Raw genomic sequence first — 21,419 nt, 5'->3', positions numbered from 1 at the left:
CTCAAACATGTTATTAGAAGACACCAAACCCAAAACGCTCATTCAGTAGAATTCACTTTTTATGGCATTCTGAGGTGGAAAGATACACATACATCAAAAAGCAGATCAAGGTTCCTAGGTGCTAGGGATCGGGGAGCAGAAAGGGACAAAAAATGGTTTTGGGGAATACTTTGGTTCATTTGTAATACTATAACAGAATAACCCAGGACTAGGAAATTTATAAAGCACAAAAATCTGTTTTTCACAATTCTAGCGGCGGGGAAACCCAAGATCAAGGAGCTCCTTTCTGTCTCTGGGATGGCACCTGGTACTTGTGTCCTCCAGAAGAACTGCGAACTATCCTCTTGGCAAAGGAATACAAGAACACGACCACACTCCCTCAAGATCCCCTCTGTATTTCAATGTATTTACACTTTTAATCATGTGCATGAACAGAAGAGGGCCCTGGACACCTTGGAACTTGAATTACAGGTGGTTGTGAGCCATCTGATATGGGTGTTTAGGAACTAAACTCAGTCTCCTGCAAGAGCAGTGTGCATTTTTAACCACGGAGCCATCTCTCCAGCCCCCTCACTCGGTCCCTTTAATAAGGCCCCAACTAACCAAGAGGGCCTGCCTTTATCGTGTGATGATCCCCTAAAGGCATGACCTCTTTATACTACCACAGTAATCATTACATCTCAACACACAAATTTTAGGAGATACAATCAGATCACAGCAAGGGGAAAGACGTATTCCACATTTTACTTTATGGTTATGGGGACACAGCAGCTATGTTTATATCAAAACTTCCTAAAATATGCATAAAAGGGTTAATTTAACTACATGCAAATCAATGAAACATTTAAGAAAATTTTTTTTAAATATTTGTAATTGTCATGACGTTTTACTTTAATCACTATTCTATGAAATCAAGGTAGCCTGATACAAACCCATATTACATGTACATATAATTTATATAAAAATGTATTATTATATGTATCATTTACACATGTAATTGTAACATACCATATACATACAATCTACAAAAACAGGGGCTAGAGAAATGGCTCAATTGTGCACATACTGCTCTTCCAGAGGAGCTAAGTTTAGGCTCCAGCAACTACTTCAGAGGGCTCCCAAGAGCAGTCATTCCAGCTCCAGAAAACTGGTATGCTCTTCTGGCCTCTGTGGACATGGACTGACTCATGCACATGCTTGCGGGTGCGCGCGCACACACACACAAGTAAATAACATTAAGTATATACATGTATACTTTTGTAGAATTCATTTCAAATAAAATTATATTAGAATCTGATTTAAAAATGCATAAATACATTTTTTTAAAAAGATAAGAAAATAATGGTAAATAGTATAGGGAAATGTTAAAAAAAAAAATCAATGGCAACACTTACATAAGAAAGTGAAACAGGATTCTAGTCATGACCACAGATCAACCCAACGAGTCACCCCATAGGCTGCCCTCAACTCACCCCAAGGGACTAACAGGTGTGTGGACAGAATGTTCCCATTTTGAAGCCATAACCCCAAGTGTAATGGTACCTTCAGATGAGGACCTTGGAAAATGACCAGGCTTTAATGAAGTCACAAGGTAGGAAATCATGATGGGATAGTGGCCATATAAGAAAAAAAAAAAAAAGGAGAAATCCAAAAAACTTGCTGAAAAGAGAAAGAGGACATGGAGAGAAGGGAGCTATCCCCAAGCCGGGAAGAGAGCCCTCACCACAACTGGACCATCCTTGTACCCAGACCTCAGACTCCCAGCCTCTGAACTGTAAGAAACTAAGTTTCTGTGATTTCAATTACTCAGTCTAATGGACTTCACCACAGCAGGTAAAGAGACTATGATGAGCTGTGACCCTACACAATAGGTCCCACTGTGAGGGCGGGTGATTACTCACTGACTCTGGCAATATTTTCAGATGGCTAATTAATTCTTCAAGGTCTAGGGCTGAGCTAGGCTGGCTCTTAAGTTTAACTCAGAATCTATGTCTACAGAAGATGAATTTGAGCCCCCATCCTCTCAGTTCCATACACTGCTTTCATGAACACACCTGGTTTTGTCCCATGGTGTCCCCTCATCTTCATCTTATTTTGAACAGTCCCCAGATCTGCTTACACTTCAGATGTCTTAAGTGCATTCTTCCTCTCAACAGAACTTCTCCATTCATTAAAGTCTTCAAGAATCCTAGTCATTAGGTCAACTCCGCTATCATAAGGGAGAGAACCTCAGAGGTGAGTTTAATTGTGAGTCCACATCATTGTCAATCCATGCAGAAAATCCCGTTTCTTTCCAAACTTTTCACAGAATAAGTCCAAAGTAGTTTAAAACCATTTAACTATTTCCTTCCTCTTTTTGTATACAGTATGTATACTTCTCTCCTAAACTGTCTTAATTTAATAGATTATACAGACCTCAGATAAAACTGATCAAGATGACTGGCCAGTTTTCATAACTGTTATAATTTATAAAAACTATAGATAAAACCACTATCATCGTTACTATTTTCATCTCAAATAAACTCTGGGTTTGTTTGTTTGTTTGCTACTTTTGTTTGTTTGTTTTGTTTCTTCAAGACAGGATTTCTCTGTGTAGCTCTGGCTGTCCTGGAACTCACTCTGTAGACCAGGCTGGCCTCAAACTCAGAGATCCTCCTGCCTCTGCCTCCCAAGTGCTGAGATTAAAGGTGTGCACCACCACCTCCTGGCAAATTCTGTTATTTTAACATAATGGTATTAACAGTCTTGTAGTGTTTTTATTAGGCTCTCTCCCCAATCCAAGCTCAATTTACCATGCTTATGATCCTCATTTAACGAAGAAACACATCAATTAACATAAAAAGCACCTTTCAGTACTTGTAGGGCTTCTAAACAGCCTCCACAGTACTCTTAGGAGATCAGGCAAAGTATCTGAAACCTCAACAGATGCCATGTTTTCCCTGCTACATTAACTTGAAAGAGGCACAGATTTTCAATCTTCTCTAAAAACATCACCATGCTATGGACTATAATTATTCCACAACCACGCACTTTAATAATAAATGCTGGCAATGATAAAACAACAAATGGAATGTCTTCAGATGCATTAAGCCTTTCCCTTATGAAACAAAATTTTAAATCATACCACAGGCCTTTTATTCTTGATTCACAATCAGATCCTCTTGGCAGTTACTCTTAGCTCTTACACTGACTCCAATAGATCCATCATAACACTGTTGGAAATAGTTTCCCCACTTTCCCATGTGTCTTCAGGACACCAGAGGACCAGCAGAGATGGAGATCAGTCATCAAGACTGCACTACACAAACAGATGTTGCTCAATGTTAACTGCTAGACCATTCCTGTGTGTTAACTTTCCTCCAGTTCTGTTGAATTATAATAAAGGGTGACTGTTCAGTAAATACATACTGCCATGGTATGTACGATAATGAAATATAGCAACATGGATAGAGTTCATTAGGAACCAGGCTGTGTTGCACTTAGCCATGACTGTGATAATAAAAATAGTTCTGTTATTTAAAAAACTGAGAAGGAGTGAAGTATTTGACCCAAATGAGCACATCCAAAATGTAAACAGGCAGCTTGGCTTTGGGCTCTAAGCTCTTAATCACTGCCTCCAAATGACAAATAACTTTCCAGAACCAGTACACCAATATATCACAGGATTGAGAGTGGCAAAGGAGTCCTTAAATCTCCTCAATCCAGTTTCATCAAAAGAGTATTTACTAAGAATAGAAAGCTTATGATAGCTCCTAGAACTAGAGCATGGGGCTAAGAGACTTCATTATCAAAATGCCAGGTCACATGAATACTCCCTCAGACACCACAGCCAGCAGCCTCCAGGGTCCTGTCCAGAGCTCTGAGGGTTCCCTCACTACCAACATGTACAACTCCTCAACCCAAATATAACTTCCAAGAAACAGATCTTACACACAAAGACATTTTCACCATTCAAATTTACCACTTGGGAGATGGAAGGCAGCAAAAAGGTGCAGAACTTTTCAAGCATGTAGAAGGACCAGAGTTTGATCCTCAGAACTACAAATGTATAGAATAGGAAAGAAAAAAGGAAGCTCTACTTGGCAGGTATGAATTTACCTCCAATAAAGTTAACATGCAACTAATTAATGTAAACAAATGTAGACTGGGTTATAATTTGGACTAGAAAAAGCACAAAGCTATACTGACACTATAGTTCTAAGTAAGCAAGAACACACACACACACACACACACACACACACACACACACACACACACAAACTCAAGGCCTAAAGAAGAGAAACAATTTTAAAAAATAAAAAAGGATTTCAATCCAGTCAGAAAGCCATTGGTTACCCTATAACATTAATGCCACTACTGCACCCATGGGCATAGCCCGCCATGCTGGTCATTATGGCAGTTCACACATTTTCAGCTGGTTAAGACTGTTGATGTCCCCTTCCTCCCCCAGCACCCTGCACAGCACCTTCTAGTATTATAAGAGGTAGCCAGTGGGAGGAAGCTTCCTTGTCAGTCCCGACTGCATTTCTCCATGCCCTGTGACAAATGTATGTTGTATCATCAGCAAGAGGGTCTTACCATTAACTTCTGGTGGGCAACCAATCTGGCCAAGAACCCATGGTTGTTTAGCTCAGAGGCCACAGGGGTGAACCTACTACTATTATTTTGCTTTATGGACACAGTATCAAGCTGCCTCCAAACTCATATCTTTATACTCATAGATTAGTGCACCTCTCAGACCTCATACAAGTCTCTTTGTCCAGCGGATAGTAGTCAACACAGAAACTCACAACAGGTCAAAGTGCAGAGAATAAGAGATTGTGGTGTATTCAGCTACAAATGGGACATCTCTGTCAGACTCACTCCCCACTTGGCTCACAGACCATCATAGAGAAGGAAACAGAAAGACTGCAAGAGCCAGAGGTGAGGGGGAGATGTAGTGGGTAGCCATTCCAGCTTTGATCTGGAAGTTCCAACCCTCATTGAGACTTCAGCAACTGTCACACCTACAAGGCAGGGCCAAGGGAGATGCCGAGAGACCCGAGATCTGGATGGGCCAGTGTTCTCTCTGCTCCTGGACCCTAGACGGTGGAGGTTGACCAAGCAGATCTCCAGAGAACACCGCTGGACTGCGATACACCTTCCCCAGACCCCGCGACCTACCTATCCCTTCATTTGTAAGTTATCCACTAAATAAATCTTCCTTTTAACTACGTGGAGTGGCCTTAATAATTTTACCAATACAGAGGTCAGAAAGAACACTAGTAGCTTTGAGGAAATATTCAAGTGTCTCATGACAAGTCCATTAACAGTCAACTCCCTCGTATTTCTTTTGTTTGTTTTTTGTTTTGTTGTTGATTGGCTGACTTAGTGTGGTGCTTGGCTATTGGTAGTTTGTTGTTTTGAGAGAGGGCATTATGTATCCCAGAATGGGCTTAAATACCCTGTGTATAGAAGAATGACTATAATCCTTTTGCCTCTGCCTCTGTAGTGCTTGATTACAGGCATGAGCGACCTCCCTTGGTTTTTTGTACATTTATTTAAATGTAGGCCCAAAGGCTGCAGAGGTAAAATGTGCAAATATACTCTAACTCTTACTGAAGAAAGTTGACTTTGCTAAGAACCTGCTGCTAACTACTCCTCCTAGGATAGAATTTTCTACCCTGGCTGTGTTACTGTGAACATTGCCCTCTGGACACCATACTGGCATGCCTGTAAAATACCTGCTTTGGTTTTTTTCCAACCTATTGTATACCACTTTAAGAACAGACAGAAAGAAAGATTTATTTATAGGCAGGTCTAATCTCTTCCCTCAAGTCCACTCCATTCTACCGAGGAAAACTGGGTTCCATCAACCTTGACCCAATATTTAACAGTAAAATACTGCCAGAAAATACTTTGAATATCAACTCTTTCCATCTGGGAACATATACTGAAGTCGATTCTTAGTGTAAACACAATCATAAAAGATTAAAAGCAAGTGACATAATGATGGAAGAAATAAACACTGTACTTTCTAAAGTTTTTCTCAAGTTTTATACACACAAAATTCTAACCACTTTTATTAACACGTCAATGGACTATGTCAAATGAAAATGGATAAGGATACCTTCACCCTAAGGCTAATTTATGATCTCACTAAATACAGTAGAATAAAGGATTTTACCTCATCATGAATTTTTAGACCAAACAATTTTATTAAAAGTCCTTGGAAAACAAAACCAAACTTTGAACTTCTTTAATCAGCCAACAAAAGCTTTCCTTAATCTTTATATCAAGTTATACCACCCTTCCCACAGTTCAAAAGAGATAACATGAATAAATCTGAGCTTCTAAAAAAGATTATAAAACTTGTAGAGTTTTTTTTTCAGAAATAAAAACAATATATAGATGCAATGTTTTTTAATTCTATATACATTATAGTCTTATAGCAATGTTTGCTAAAGCTAGATAACACCGATATTCCTATATGCAGGTTAGAAAGTGAAGACCTAGATGTAGTGGGTAGCTATTTGAACCATGCCCTGAAGCACCACCCCTAGTGAGGCAGCAGGTAACAGCTAGGTACCTGCCCCTTGGGTGTGGCTGCCAGGGACCCTTAAGACCTGGGATGCATGTATACGTGTGGATTTTGGATGCTGAGACAGACCAGGGCAGAGCTTGCCAGAGAAGAGCCTGGACCTCGTCTCACCCTTCCAGGGTCTTGCTACAATCCCTTCTTCCTGTCTTGTGAATTAACCCCCAAATAAATTCCTTTGATCATTAAGTTGATTCCAAGGATTGATAGCGATTTAATCACATTACCAAAAAATACTAATAGCATACAACCAGGGTCCAAGACTAGGGTGTCTACAACTCAGTGCTGGGACTCCATGTCCTCTGACGAGCTCCTTACAGCCCACCATCTGCTGTGTCCTCCACAGACAGCGAGGTCCACATTCCAGCCATGAAGTGAAAGGGGCCTACTCCCCACTCCTGCCCTCTCTGCGCTGTCATCCCCTGCATTAACGGTTTCTCTAGTTCCTTTCACTGGCCCAGTATTACACTAAAACGCAAATGTCCTTAGAATGTCCTTTAGAATAAACGCATGAAAGATAACTGGGGGTTTCCAAAATGACAGCATTAAGCTAGAAGTATATCAGAATCTCAACAATTAGGAAATGTCCCAGTAAGAAAATCAGAGGAAGAACAACCTCTTCCCCCCAAAATAGAAAATTCTAGGAATATTCTAGAATGTACACTCAAGGAACTCAAGGATCGTTCTTCAGCTGTTGGATAGGAGAGACTAGCACAACTGTTTTGGAGCATGTGCACAGTCAGATGGGTTTGCCCTCCGAGTTTACAAGCACTTGTGAGACGGCTCAGTAAAGAAAAAGGCTTTTGCCTGAGCACCCACATTCAACCCTGGGGCGGGCAGCATGGTGGAGGGAGAGAACCAACTCACATGGGCTGTTCTCTGACCTTTACACATGTATGCTCGTCCTCTGGACTCCATACATGGTATGCACACGAGCATGTGTACACACACACACACACACACACACACACACACACACACACACACACACACAATGTAATAAATTAAAAGAAAAACTTTTTAAAAAGGAATTTATAAAACCCTTCAGACTTCTGATTTTAGGGAGGCCATAAAGAAGTCTGAGGCTGAATTTTAATTTCAAGCATTATTTTTTCTTCATCCCTGTTTCCATTACACAGGCACACGGTCCTTAAAGGAAGAGATATTTTTATCTTTTAACCTTACAACTGCCTTGCCACAGTTAGCTCTCACCGTGGTGATCACCTTAATGGAGAACAAGCTTCTGCTCTCTCTTTAACGTTCATTCATGCAGCCTCGAAATAGACACACATCAATTTTATGGGAAAACAAAGAAGCATTCCAACTCTCAACTGGGAAATAAATGCTCATGAACACTACATGTGAGCACACAGCAAAAGCCACCACTGAGAGACGGCTCTGCTTCCAACTGAGATGCCAAACAGTTAGAGTTTAAGCTTCCCAAGCATAACAGTTTGCTTCCAGATAATTCTGAAGGCCTAGAAGCTTTGACCACACTAAACATGGGGGAGGAAACCAAGTATAAGCTGGCCTTTGGTGGCCCTTGAGAAAATGACTACAGTATCACACAGCTCCTGACAATCAACTCTCTCTCTTTAAAAAGATAGCAGAGATCAATGAAAAGATTTTGTGGGCGAAAAGATGCTTATGGCCAGACTATGAGTACAGATGCTTTGAAAGGGGTACTGGGATCTCTTCCCTCTGTATCAAAGGTAGTTACTTCACCCAAATCGAAATCTCTGTTAACAGCATCCACAGAGATGACACAGGGAGCCAATGAAAGTTACATCTGACTCTTGCCTTAGTCAGAAATGTAAAACCAAAGGGCTAAACTCAGAGATGCTGTACATTTCACCAGCCATCAGTGTCATGGAGGCACAGGCTTTGAAATTGCTTAGGAACAACAGTGGGAACCTGAGTGGGTCCAGCCACACTCTCTTCTATAACCCAGAGATCCAGTGTGCTAAAATGTAGTACATTCACCTCAGTAATTCAACAAATCTATATCAAACACTTTGCTGATAAACTCTATGTACTGGAGAGTAGACTTGTATATGTTTGTGTGTGTGTGAGAGAGAGTATGAGTGTGTGTGTGGGGGTATAAAATGGGAGTCAGCCTTCCAAAGAGTTTCATCTTCATAAAGTATTATGGGCTAGGGGTATGGATCACCTGCCTAGCATATGTAAGGGCCTGAGTTCAATCCTCAGAAATGAGAAAAAAGAGAGAGCATTACACAGCTAAGTATCAAACATAGCTATGTCAGAACTAAAGGATTCTCTTCTGTCTGTACCAGTATTGACAGTAGTTGCTGTGTTCTGTGAGAACAGATTCTGACTGAAGTTGTATACATTTCCAAGAAGTGATAAGCAACCCCCCCACCCCACCCCCAAAATCCTGCTATCTTCATAGTAAGTTCTTTTAAATGTGAAGGGGTCTTGCTACACAGTGGTATGCAGTTAATGTGGGTAGCAAACATCTACAAGAATGAGCAAGAAGCATCCTGACTCTTGTAACCTTGAACTTGAATTTAGTCTAAAACTTCTATACATTTTTAGTGGCATGTAAGAACAGATGATGCTGTAACATGAGAAAATGGCAACATTTAAAATTCATAGTAGCACAAAACCATTACTTTTCCCTCTGGGCCCTTTGAACTTTAATAATGTCTGACCTGGTTGGCCAATAAGTTTTAAAAGCAGACAGAGGAAAATTGCCAATATTAGGTGTACTGCTGGAATGATTTTTCATTTAGAAAGACGTTACAAGTCCTCTTAAAAACAGGTCACCAATTCTGTGGACACTTAATTTTCTTGAGGGGGTGGCCATGGAAGGAGGCAGATATCTTTGTCTAATACAAGATAAAAATCTAACTAAAAACTAGACTTCTTATGTTCTTACTATCGCTACACATAAAGTACAAACAAGCACACACACCACCCCCAGAATTATGTATGCATCAATCCAAATCAAAAGTAGTGTGGCAAAAGAATTAGGTGTGAAGAAAGCGATTCATTTTTTCCCTAAAGTAAACAGCACAAAAACCACTATCTTACTAGCTATCCAAAGGAGATGACACAGAATCCTACTGCAGCCAGATAAAGAGCCTGCATAATCACACATTTATACTGTTTGCATTACACAATTGAAACGATTTATAAAAGCACAATTTCAGAGTCTACCTTGCTTAAGTCACTTAAAAGAAGCAAAATGACATAAGGAGCAAGCAATTAGATGCTTCTTCACAATACAATTCCAAGTGGCCTTCCACATGCCCCCTTATTTTCATCAAGTATCATTTCAACAAGCAATTATACTTGGGCTCCGAGGCAGCTGTCATCTGCTCTGTCTTCAATGCAAAGACCTGCCTGCCAACTGAGAGTTCCCCACATTACCTAATGCTTGTGAACTGTTTCTTAGGAGTGCTTATAAACTACACCAGCAACAGCTTACATTGAGCCACCTGAACTAACACTTAGCCAAGGAAGGCCCAGGTGCACACCTGCTCGGAAAGGTCACATTTCTAAACCCAGTCTGAAGTCGGGTAACTGTGGCATTGAAGGAGAAGCATCCACTTCTTTCCCAGAGTCTATAGAGTCTCCTTGCAGAGCTCTGGGAGTATGCCAGGCTCCAGACTGGCAGGGCATCAGTCTGGCACTAAACCCTCTTGAAAGCTTTTTCATAACCCTTGTGATCTTCACTGTATCCCTACATAAAAGGAGGAACTCATTCTTCACACAGACAAACTAGAACTCCAAGAGAGGGAGAGACCCCAGACCCATGCATTAACACTGCAGTAAAACAGAGGTAAGGGCCAGACCTCCTGGCTTTTCTGGACCTCCAAACTAGAATGTGTGGCCTGGGACAGGGATGAGACGCTACCTAACATGCCTCTTGCAGGTTCCTTTCACAGTCATGTGTGATGGCTCACACTTCTAAAGCAATGGAACTTAATTCAAGTTTTCTCCTCTCAAGTTGATGAGCTGTAGTTCTGTAGAGTTACAATTATTTTTCGAAATCATGCCTTTTTGATCTGCATTCCTTTACTTTTAGCAGTTTACTAACAACTCATATCAAAATATTGTTTAGTTTAGATGACATGATCAAGATACTTGTGTATACTTTTAAAAGACAACATTAAAACATGGTCTAACCCTATACATTATATTTAAGAAATTGCTTGCCAAGTATGTTTTAATATTTAACATACTATCTAAATCTAAAATAAAAAAAATCTTTATAAAAACAGCATGCTAAATAATAAAACTTCACTAAAGAGCAATGTTTTCCACACAGGAAGATTCCAGATATTCTACAGCCAGGTCTGTGCCTCGCATCTGGAGATAAGATCATTTTGAAGGGATAACTCAAGAACTCTATCAAAGAAATAAGGAAGGAACAACAGAGTAGGAGAAAACACTCAAGGGGTTTGTATGAAGAACAGGCAAAGAGGCCTTGCAGCTCAACAATTAGCATATTAAAAAGTCCAACATTCATTAGTCATTTGGAAATAGAAATCTGAACCACACTGAGATACTGCTCCTCATCCTGCAAAAGACAGATGATATGTCAGTTTGAGGAGGCTGGCAATGTAATACCCTCATACATTACTGGCAGGAATACAGTGTAACCACTTTAGAAAATGGTTTGACAGTTCCTCAAAATGGTAAGAAGTTCTACTTCAAAATGTCTACCCGGGAAATACAAAACATTCTGACACACTCACACCACACACACACACTAATGTTTACAGAAGCATTATTCACAACAGCCTGAAGTAAGAAGCAACAAGATATCTGCAGAACGACGGATGGAAGAGCAAAATGTGTTCTATCCATCCAACTAACTGTTCTGCAATAAAAACAAAGTGCAAGAGCACAAATGAACCCGAGAAACACTGTTCTGTACAACAGAAGCCCACTGGGATGGATGACACTGCTTCTATGTCAAATACAGATAGTATGTCTACATACACAGATAGGAATTGATGCTCGCCTAGGGGTAAGGGGTAAAAATGGCTATCAGGTTTCTGTATGGGGTGATGAAAATTCTGTTATTAGATAATAGTGACAGGTCTCCAAGTTTGTAGGAACACTAAAAACCATTTGGGGTAATAGTGTGTGTTCATGTGTGCAGGTTCATATGTGTGTGCAGAGTGCAGATGAGTGCTCACAAGTATACATGTGAGTGTAGGGCCACAGGACTACTTCAGGTGTCATTTCATGAGAACTGTCTACCTTGTGTGAGAGACGTGGTCTAGGGCTCACCTATCTGGCTCGGCCCGCTGGCCAGTAAACAGCAGGAATGTGGCTCTCCCCACCTCCTCAGCACTAGGACTGCGAGCATCACCGAAGCTGACTCTACCTCCAGCCCTCATGCTGTGCAGCAAACTCTACTCACTGAGTCCCACACTTGGAGAGTAACTGTGGACAGGATGTGAATCACATCTCCGTAACAAAAATTCCAACCAAAAGAAGAATAAACCTTTATACCACCTGTAATAAATTCAACTTGCATTTAGGGAGAAGGAAAATTAGGGAAAAGAGAGAAAGAGAACAGAGTCAGGGAGGCCAGCGGTGGTGTTGAACTTCTCTAATCCCAGTACTCAGGAGGCAGATGCAGGCAGATCTCTGGGAGTTCCAGGCCAGCCTGGGCTACACAGGGAGTTCCAGGCCAGCCAGAACTGCAGAGTGTGATTCAGTCTAAAAAAACCCAAAAACCAAAAAACAAACAAAAAACCAAAAACACAAATACCCCATCTACAAAATAAAATAAAAACAATAAAATAAAAATGAGGAAAGGCCGATTGATCTCAAAGAAGTTGACCAATTATGGTGTTGTTTTCTCCAGAGAAACAAAGATCCAAACGGAATGTGCTCCCACTCACAATGGGTCACATAAAGTAAGACATTTCATGGCACATACTACACTGTAAACCTTTCTAGCAAAGAATGTTCTTTAGTGAATTTACTATTCTCCACAGCTAACTTTAAATATTATAAAATTACACCTTCTTCATCTCCTGTGAACTACATCATTAATCTGCTTGGGTTTTATTTCCCTGAGGTACCAGCTATCCAGCAAACACAAGCCTGACCCTGGTCATACTTTCCAGCACCTGACCACTGACAGAATGGGAACGGAGACAAGCAGAAGATCCTTCCAGCTCACTGTCAATGTGTACCAAGCACGAACGCACCTGCTGCTTGGAATTTTCTAGTAACACTCACCATTTTACCCAACATAGTTTATACAGCCCTGAGAATCAGAACCAAGAAAACACCTGCTGTCACCAAGATCACAAATTAACCCAGAAACTGCCACCAAAACAGCAGGAGATAGTTAAAAAAAATCAACTCCTGCTTTGAAACCAAACTCAAAAGTCTCTCTGAGACTTCCAACCTGCTTCAGTTAATCCCTAGAGAGGCAGCAACTTTACTTACAGTAAATTAACCACCCCCTAATTGCACAAAAAGGCCTGGGTGGTAATTGATGGGAATACAACTAAACACGAGTATGCCTTTTGGGAAGACAAAATCTACATTATACTCTAGAGCTTAAGGGAATCGTGACTCCTATAAACAGATTTTAACCCAACAGAAAAGAAACTGAAATACAATTTCAGTATGTGTTAGGAAATCCATTGTGAAACAAAAACAATCATACTTTGGTATATACAAAGACACCAAAATGGGATGCTAAATTACCAGAGACTGGTCTCACCCAGAAGCCTTGCCACCTTAATTCTATATGGCTTATTTTGGATGCTTTTCAACCAGGCAATGAAAAGCAATTTCAGTTAAGTGCTGCAGTCCTGGGGTTACAGCATAAGGCCCCTGGTGCTTGATAACCATCTCTCTTCATGTGGGCACCCATACCATTTATTCCTTATTTAGGAGAAATGTCTTCCTGTCTGCCTAGGGACCCCTAGGAGAGGACCCAAATTTAATTTCTCTGCTCTCACCAACTTCAAACAGTGGTCAACTTTATGCAAAGAAATCACATGTCCAATTATCTTCTAAGCCAGAAAGTAAGTGTGCACCTTCTCCTAAGGACCAGCAGAAACAGGCTGGAGGTGAGAGGGTTAGCTCTGTGCCTGAGCACTTGCCTGGCATGCAGGAGCCTCAGGAAGGATCTTCAGCACCACACACAGCAGGACAACAAACAAACAAACACACAAATATAGTCCAAACAATTACACAGATGCAGCTGTTACACCTAAAATAATATAAATGGAAACAGAAATAGCTAAGTGAATATAAGTTATGATTATAAATACACAAATGATACATGTAATATACTGTGTATTTATATACAAAATATGTGTAACACTGTCAGTGTGTTACATGCTTTGAGAAAAATCAGCATGAAGGTTATCTGCTGTGACCTCCTATCTGAAGAAGGAGAAGAGGCTGGGAATGTGGAACTGGGTAAGATAACAGTCATTCAAAAAAGAAAAACAAAGCAAAACCAAAAACCCCACCCTCCCTGTCTGTAAGCAAGCTAATGAATCAATGATAAGCTGTGGTCAAATTCCCACGTCTACAATCAAGTCTTATCGCAGGAGCCCTGGAAAGGGAGTGCATCTGTCATATGTTAATGACTTCAAACCAATGGCTCAACTTCTAGGTGTACATGAAAACTTGAAAGCACTTCACAACTCCTTGTGGGTATAATTAGCCTGTTGCAATTGTTGGCAATTCTCATCGTAGGACTTTAAAAGGTCACTCTGCTCTCTAAGATACCAAATTTGGAGTCCCTCTCCCTACTGGACAAATTAAGCACACCCTACAATTAGTATTCCCCCATGCCCGCACCTGTTGCAAAGCCTCTTTCTTCAGTGATGAAAATGGGGATAGTCAACAACATTCTAAATTCTTGAGGGATTATTCGAGGCCTCGGAAAGCAGGCAATGAACAAGTATGATGTCAGCTCTTGAGGTGATTGATGGTGGGCACACTGACCACAGACAGAACCCACAGCCTCTTCAGGAGCAATCTCTGCATACACAGCCACTTCAGACTCTGTCCACTGCATAAGTATTCAACATGTAATGTTGCTATTTAACAAAACTAAGTTTTCCATGATCTAGCTGGTCTTCTACAAGGAACACAGAGAACTGTAGATCAATATATATATATATATATGTATATATACATATATACATATATATATATATCCAACTGATAACGGCATTACTGATTTAATCTAAATACTGATTTAATCTAAATTATGATAAGACTTGCTAATAGTCTCATAAGGAGGAAAATGTTTCTAGTTTATGCTTGTTGCTCAGAGCTATACAGTTTTCTAATCTATTAATCCTAATATATTCTACACATTCCATAAATTGGCAATGACAGTAATTTTACTGCTATACGGCAAAATAACAATGTAAATATTTAAAGGATATAGTTTTAAATGGAAATACATTTTAGGAAAGAGAAATTAATTTTAAAAATCCAATGTGTAAAGTTTGAGAAGATTTTATAGAGGTGTCAGAAAACGTAATTATCAGTCTTAGAAATAAAACCATAAATTCCATTCTTTCCTCTACCCCCTTTCTGCCCTTCCTTTCTTCTCTTTGAATAAAAGAGCACCAAGGACTGGGCTCCAAATTCCCCATTCTCTCTGAGCCACGTGGATCACCAATACTTGCCACTGTGTCTGAACACCGCTTTGGCGGCTGATACACTGGACTATGTGAATGAAGAGATCCCGTGAAGCTTTCCTAAATGAATGGCTCTCTTTAGTACTTGATAAATCTCCCAGGCAAAGCCTCTTACCATCACCACAATGTACAATAAACCCTCATAGGTACTTAAGTGCTTCACCCACATATAAAGTTTTTCTCGGATATATTTGAAATTTTAGAAAATAGTTTTAAAAACATTTTTTCAGTAGTCAACTTCATGTGTGTTAATTAGTCTATTTTCTTCTGTGTATTAAATTATATATAGGAATACATTTAAAAGATCCACTGAAGTGACAATATAAAGGACAAATTAGTGAGACTTTCAAAATCAGCATCCCAACTAGAAAAAAGCTAGCAGGGGAATTGATTATTATAATCACTCTCCAAAACACATTTACTTTAAAAAAATATGTTATTTAATTATGAAATTGCCATTATTTTTTAGGTTTGCTGTTGGGGCTATATAGTAATCAAATTTAGAAAACTATAAATTATATTTAAATTTATTATTTACAAGCAATTAATTATAAAAAACAGCCAGGTGGCTTTCATTACATAAATTACTGCTAATGACAGAGACCTCATGCTGCTGCTGTATTAGCATCTGCATGTGTCAAGTGCAGAACTACCCTCTTCAGGGTGGAACCGGAGCACAAAGGCAAGACACCCAAGTTCAGATTACACCCCAACTAATTGTCTGCTTCTCAGAAATCCTGAAGGTTTCATCATTGCTACGGGGAACTTACACTGCAACAACACTTTGGTGTAAAAGTTTTACAACCAGATACAGAATTGCTGAGCATCAAATAGTGTTTAACTGTACTTAGCTACTTAACAGTTCTGTCTCTATGGTTTAAATCTTACCAAAAACATGTTTAATCAATTTGCCCGAAACACAGTATGGAATGGCTAATGTCTCACAAATGCGGGACTGCTGCTTTGTTGAGGGGTAGGGTGTGGTCAGCAGGGGAGGGTTACTCATCTGAAATTTGTATTTTCTAATTTTTAAATGTTGTGTGCGCGCGCGCGCGCACACACACACACACACACACACACACTATGTTCGAAAATGGCATTGAGGATGTTTCCTCTCTCCATAAAAGCTGTCCTGAGGAAGAAACAGACAGTAACTCTCTTTTCAGGAGTCTGTCTCCCCTTCTATTTTGGAAATTTTCCAGGTCTATGAGAGATATGGATCTCTTCTGAACAGAATAAGAATCGAACTTCTTCACTTCACTCTGAGATAATACACGAGTTTTTGTGAAGTAACAAGTAACTTCACACTGTTTTTAAAAATAAATTCAACTCTTGGGCAAATATAAAGTCCCCCTAAAAATAAGAAAAAAAATTAAAAATATGCAATTGGGTGCATTTCACCTGCTTGTAAGCTCTATGTCAAAGTTCATCCCAACTACCAGAATCACAAGGAAAAGGCAGAACAGTCTAGACAACACTTCTTAAACTGCAGGATGAAATTCCCGAATTACTATAGTCTTCCTTTCTATACAAATAAAAGTTTTTTTAACAGTTTAGCAAAAAAAGCTCCATTCTGAATTACTTCTCCGACACTGAGCTGTCTTGCAAATATCTTTTCTTCCTCCTCAGGATCTGCTATTCACCCCTAGAGAAGAGGGTGAAGGAAGCAAGCAGGGGGAAATGTGTGTCTCCAGGGTCTGCACAGTTAATCTTCTCCTGAAGAGCAGAGAGAAAGAGGATAGGGGCATTAGGGGCATACAGTACGGGTTAGTATTAAAGAAAGAGATGAGGCTTATTACTAAGGACAGGATAACTGCCTCTGCTAACAAACAAGAGCCAGCAGCTTCCTCAAATGCTTTCGGGTAGAGTCTTTATCGTGGAGGGGGGTGAACTTGTGTACCCACCACCCACGAGGCTGCCTTTGCCCAGGAACGACTCATCTCTTTCAAAAACTCACAAAGTAGGCAAGAAAGGTAATTTCAGTACAAAGAAGCTGGCACTGGGAAGACTGCGTGAAGACTTGGGGTCCATCCCCAGCACCCGGGCACAAAGACAAGGGGGTGTTGGGGCTCACGAGCCAGACAGTTGTGATGAACTGACAGGTGAGTTCTAGGTCCAGTGAGAGATCTGTCTCAAAAAGTAACATGGACAATGACTGACAAGCACACACAACATCAACCCCTGAACTCCATACATATGCACACTTACACACACACACACACACACACACACACACACACACACACACACACTCACATACTCACACTCACACATACAAATGGATACATAATAAAACTAAAAAGAAAAAAGCTAACTTCTGCATCAGATCACATCTCAAACCAAAATACCAAGTAACCATCAAGTCTAGAAACACAGGCATTTATGACTGACTGGTAATACAAAGAAAACTGGTTATGGCTCCATACTGCAAGGCATCTTATAGCACCACCCTCTTGACTTATCAAACCTAATGATAGTTGTTTCCAAATGCTAGCTCCATTCTCAAAGTACCAAACTTTGCCACCCCTGAAAATATGCAAAAGATGGTGTCTGGGCATTTTGGCCATCCTTAGAATGTGTTTCCATGAGAAAACAACACTCATGTTCAAAAGACTCAAAAGTTCAAAGACTTTTTAAAAGAGGAATCATCTCTTTACAGCTAGAGCACACAGAGGAGAAAACTTCCACTATCTGAGGGCATCAGCAGATGTAAGCAGAAGGCAAGTGATTCAGGTGCTAATTGCTTGGTAGAAACAAGGGCCTACCTGTTGGTGGAACACTCAGCCTGCCACAGGCGTACTCACCTGCCACAGGAGTACTCTCAGCCTGCCACTAGAGTACTCTCAGCCTACTACTGGAGTACTTGCTGGGATTCACTCCCTCTGAGTGCACATGCTTAAGAATTACAGTAGCTCAAAGTTAGTCTTTCTCGAATTAATATACAGCAATTTTCAACACCAAAACAAGATTATCCATGTCTTTCGAAACTCAACTAGGAAAAATGAGTGTCATTGCTATAAACAGAACACACTTGAGCTACACGTTGATGAGAACCTGAGTGTTTTGGTGAATGACGCAAGTTAACAACTCAGGGCTGCTCCAATCCGTCATATGCATGGCAAGCTTCTGCCAGTGAGCCCTGCTGCCTGGTTTATGATGCTGGAAGGAGTACAGGCTAGAGTTCATCAGCACCACATGCCAAGCAGGACTTTACTTAGATGGCTAGGATTTCTAGGGAAGGCCAAAACCAAGTGCCTAAAAATAGATAGTTAAAATGATGAGGAAGCTGAAACCTTTCTTCTGCTTGGAAAATGGCCATATTTGGGACATGTTGGCAGATTAAGATAATTAAAGAAGTCACCAGAAAACACAGTGTGTGATTTTGTGTACACAATGTTTTATGAATGCTCAGCTGTGAATCATTAGAAGGAAAAGCTCACTGGGTCTTGATAACAGGGGGGAGATCACTCTAGAAGGTCAAGGTTTGCAGATATATTTTTGCCATGGATCACAGAGATATGAATCTGACATGGTCAGGATCAGTGGGCATTGCACGTTTCCCATCAGAATCATATAAGCTACCTACCTAGGATCATATGAAAATGACAAAGAGAAAAAAAAATCTAATCATAAATCTACATGGATTCCCACTAAAAGGTTGTCCAGGAAAAATCCATCCTTTTAACTTAGCCCATCTCAGGGTCAGGGCACTCACACAGGGTGCCTGGTGTCAAGCCATAATGAACTCCCAATTAGTAACGTCATTCACATTCTAAAGAGAAACTACCATTCCTACCTCCAAACATTACCATTACCCAGTCTAGTGTTATAAGCACATACTGCAAAAGCTTTTCTGATCCTCCAAACAGCATAAAAATAACAAAATGACTTCATATCACATGAAGGGAATCTGTTTACAGCCTCTAAAGGATAAAAAGCAGTACCTAAATTGGAACTAACCACTGAAAGTGCAGGGACTAGGAAGAAAATGGGGTGAAAACAAATGTTAACAGCCCAGAATTTCTTCAGGTCAATTGCTTTCACCCCGTTTTGTATCCAAGTTTTATAAACTTCTGAAAACTGTATCTAGATGGCAACCCCGGACATCAGTACTAGCCTGGCAGCTGCAAATGGTAACCCAGTGAAGAATAACTTGGGCACATGACTTTTTTTTTTTTCTTTTACTATCACTTCAACCCAAAGTAGTTGGTTACAAAAAAATTTTTCAACTAAACTAAACCATAAACAGAAATTTAACTGAAGAGCTCTGTTCTGCTCATTTATAATGTGTTACCTGGAAAAAAAAAAGCAGAAGGTCTCTCCAGCCACCTAATCACCATATCAATGACACATGCCACAAGAGAGAAGCGCTAGTTTATTTGATTGATCATGGTAGATAAACTCCAAATAACAGAGAAATTAACAAATGCTTGACATTTGCTCAACATCCATTATTCTGACACTGCTTTCAGAATTTCAAAGCCTGGGAGTATGCTTAATCAACATTCATATTCCCCTGTGAGCTACAGGCACCATATTGCACCCCGCCTTCATACTGATGAAAACTGCATATTGGCCATTTCCAAAATGTTCTGGGACTCCACACAGGGCCCCTTTCCTCTCTTGTTCCTGCTCTGCAGTTTTCTTTTAAACACTTCCAAGATAAAAGCATCTGCCAGTTTTTCTCTCTAGGGATGTATGCAAAATGAACTTAACAGTTTTAAGGCAGGAGTAACCCTCACATCTAAATTCATTCATAGGACAGAAAAGGGCCTAGAAGGCCTCTCCAGGGACAAAACCCTGTAGAAATTCTCCCCACACACAACAGTGGGAGCTTTATAAAATCTACGTCCAGACAATTTCCAATTCAAATGCCCAACATAGCATGACCTTTGTCAGATCTCAGAGCCCAAGATGCACCCATGATTTTTTATTCTAACCAGCACAGACATTAGACAGGACACTGTGGCTAAGCAGGAGGTTCAATATTTGCATGCTCTTCTATTGTGGAAATGTAACAGTGACAGCAGGGTGTCAAATTCTTTTCCCTCTAGAACTTTAACTCCATAGGAGAGGCATGGCTGACAGATGACTCCCCAACATCTGTGTTATGTACACGGCACAGCTGAGGAGCCCCGGATCACTGTCAGAGCATCATGGAGATGACCTGCACTTTGCTGATGCCTTCTTCTCAGCCCTGTCCTCCCCGCCCCAGATGTAGAAATATCTATAATGCAAATTGTGTGGTTTTAAACAAAATACAAAAATGGCAACGCAGATGAACATAATTTATAGTCATTAAGCTGTTCACGTACCAGCTCAACATATGTTGTATAAATGTTCTGTACCGAATAATTTATCACATCTGACATAGTGTACATCATATTGTTTTATTTAATATACTTACTAACATTTCAGAGATGGAGCATTGCTTCTGAAAGCACAGAGAATGCACAGAAAATATTTACTCACCTTCCAAGATTTATTTTGATTAGCCTTGGAATGACACAACAAAGCACAACTCCCAAGATTCCAGGGTAAAGGTTTCCACACAGCCATCGCTTCCCACACTAAAATCTAACACGTGCACTTACATATGTGGGCCTCTGTTTCATTGAAGACAGAGAAGAACACCAGACAGAATCCCTAACTGCTTACTGAATATTTTCTTATTTTAAAGCAGGACTGAAGTATCCTGACCCCAGACTGAGAGCTTCAGAAACAATCTCAGGAAACACTGAAAGTTCTTTGTATGCTGCCATGGAGAACTATAGCAGCCAACAGGAACAAACCCACTTCTAAGTCGCCACCTCAAAAGGGATCACTATAATAAAGGAGCACTGGCCCGTATCCAAGTCAGCAAGAATTCACCAAACGAACACACGAAGGGGCACAATACAGTCCTAGGTACTAAATAGAAGAGCTAGAAAATAAAATTATAGCCAAACACAGTCCTGTCCAAGGGAATTCACAGTTTATTGAATAGGATGCAAAAGGAATGTATAGGTTCTATAAATGTAACTATAACTGTCAAAGCAAAGAAAATTTTAGTGGATCTACTGTAATATTCAAAGACAATGAAAAGGGATGGGACAGATCAGGACAGACAGGACAGGAAAGGAAAGGAGAGGCCTAGGAAAAAAGAGGGAAGGAGGCAGAATGGATGTACCCAA

At 40.3% G+C, this 21,419-nt stretch overlaps 1 protein-coding gene across 2 annotated transcripts in view; it reads right to left on the bottom strand.

The window, feature by feature from the left end:
* The window catches only part of Cdin1 (CDAN1 interacting nuclease 1), a 211,781-nt gene that overhangs the window by 171,145 nt on the left and 19,217 nt on the right, over positions 1-21,419 (bottom strand). The window lies entirely within an intron of this gene.

Source organism: Peromyscus leucopus, chromosome 4 (assembly GCF_004664715.2).
Source record: "Peromyscus leucopus breed LL Stock chromosome 4, UCI_PerLeu_2.1, whole genome shotgun sequence".
In the NCBI taxonomy this organism is placed as follows: domain Eukaryota; kingdom Metazoa; phylum Chordata; class Mammalia; order Rodentia; family Cricetidae; genus Peromyscus; species Peromyscus leucopus.
Note: the sequence above shows the minus strand (reverse complement) of the source record. Positions and strands in the feature narration are given on the sequence as shown.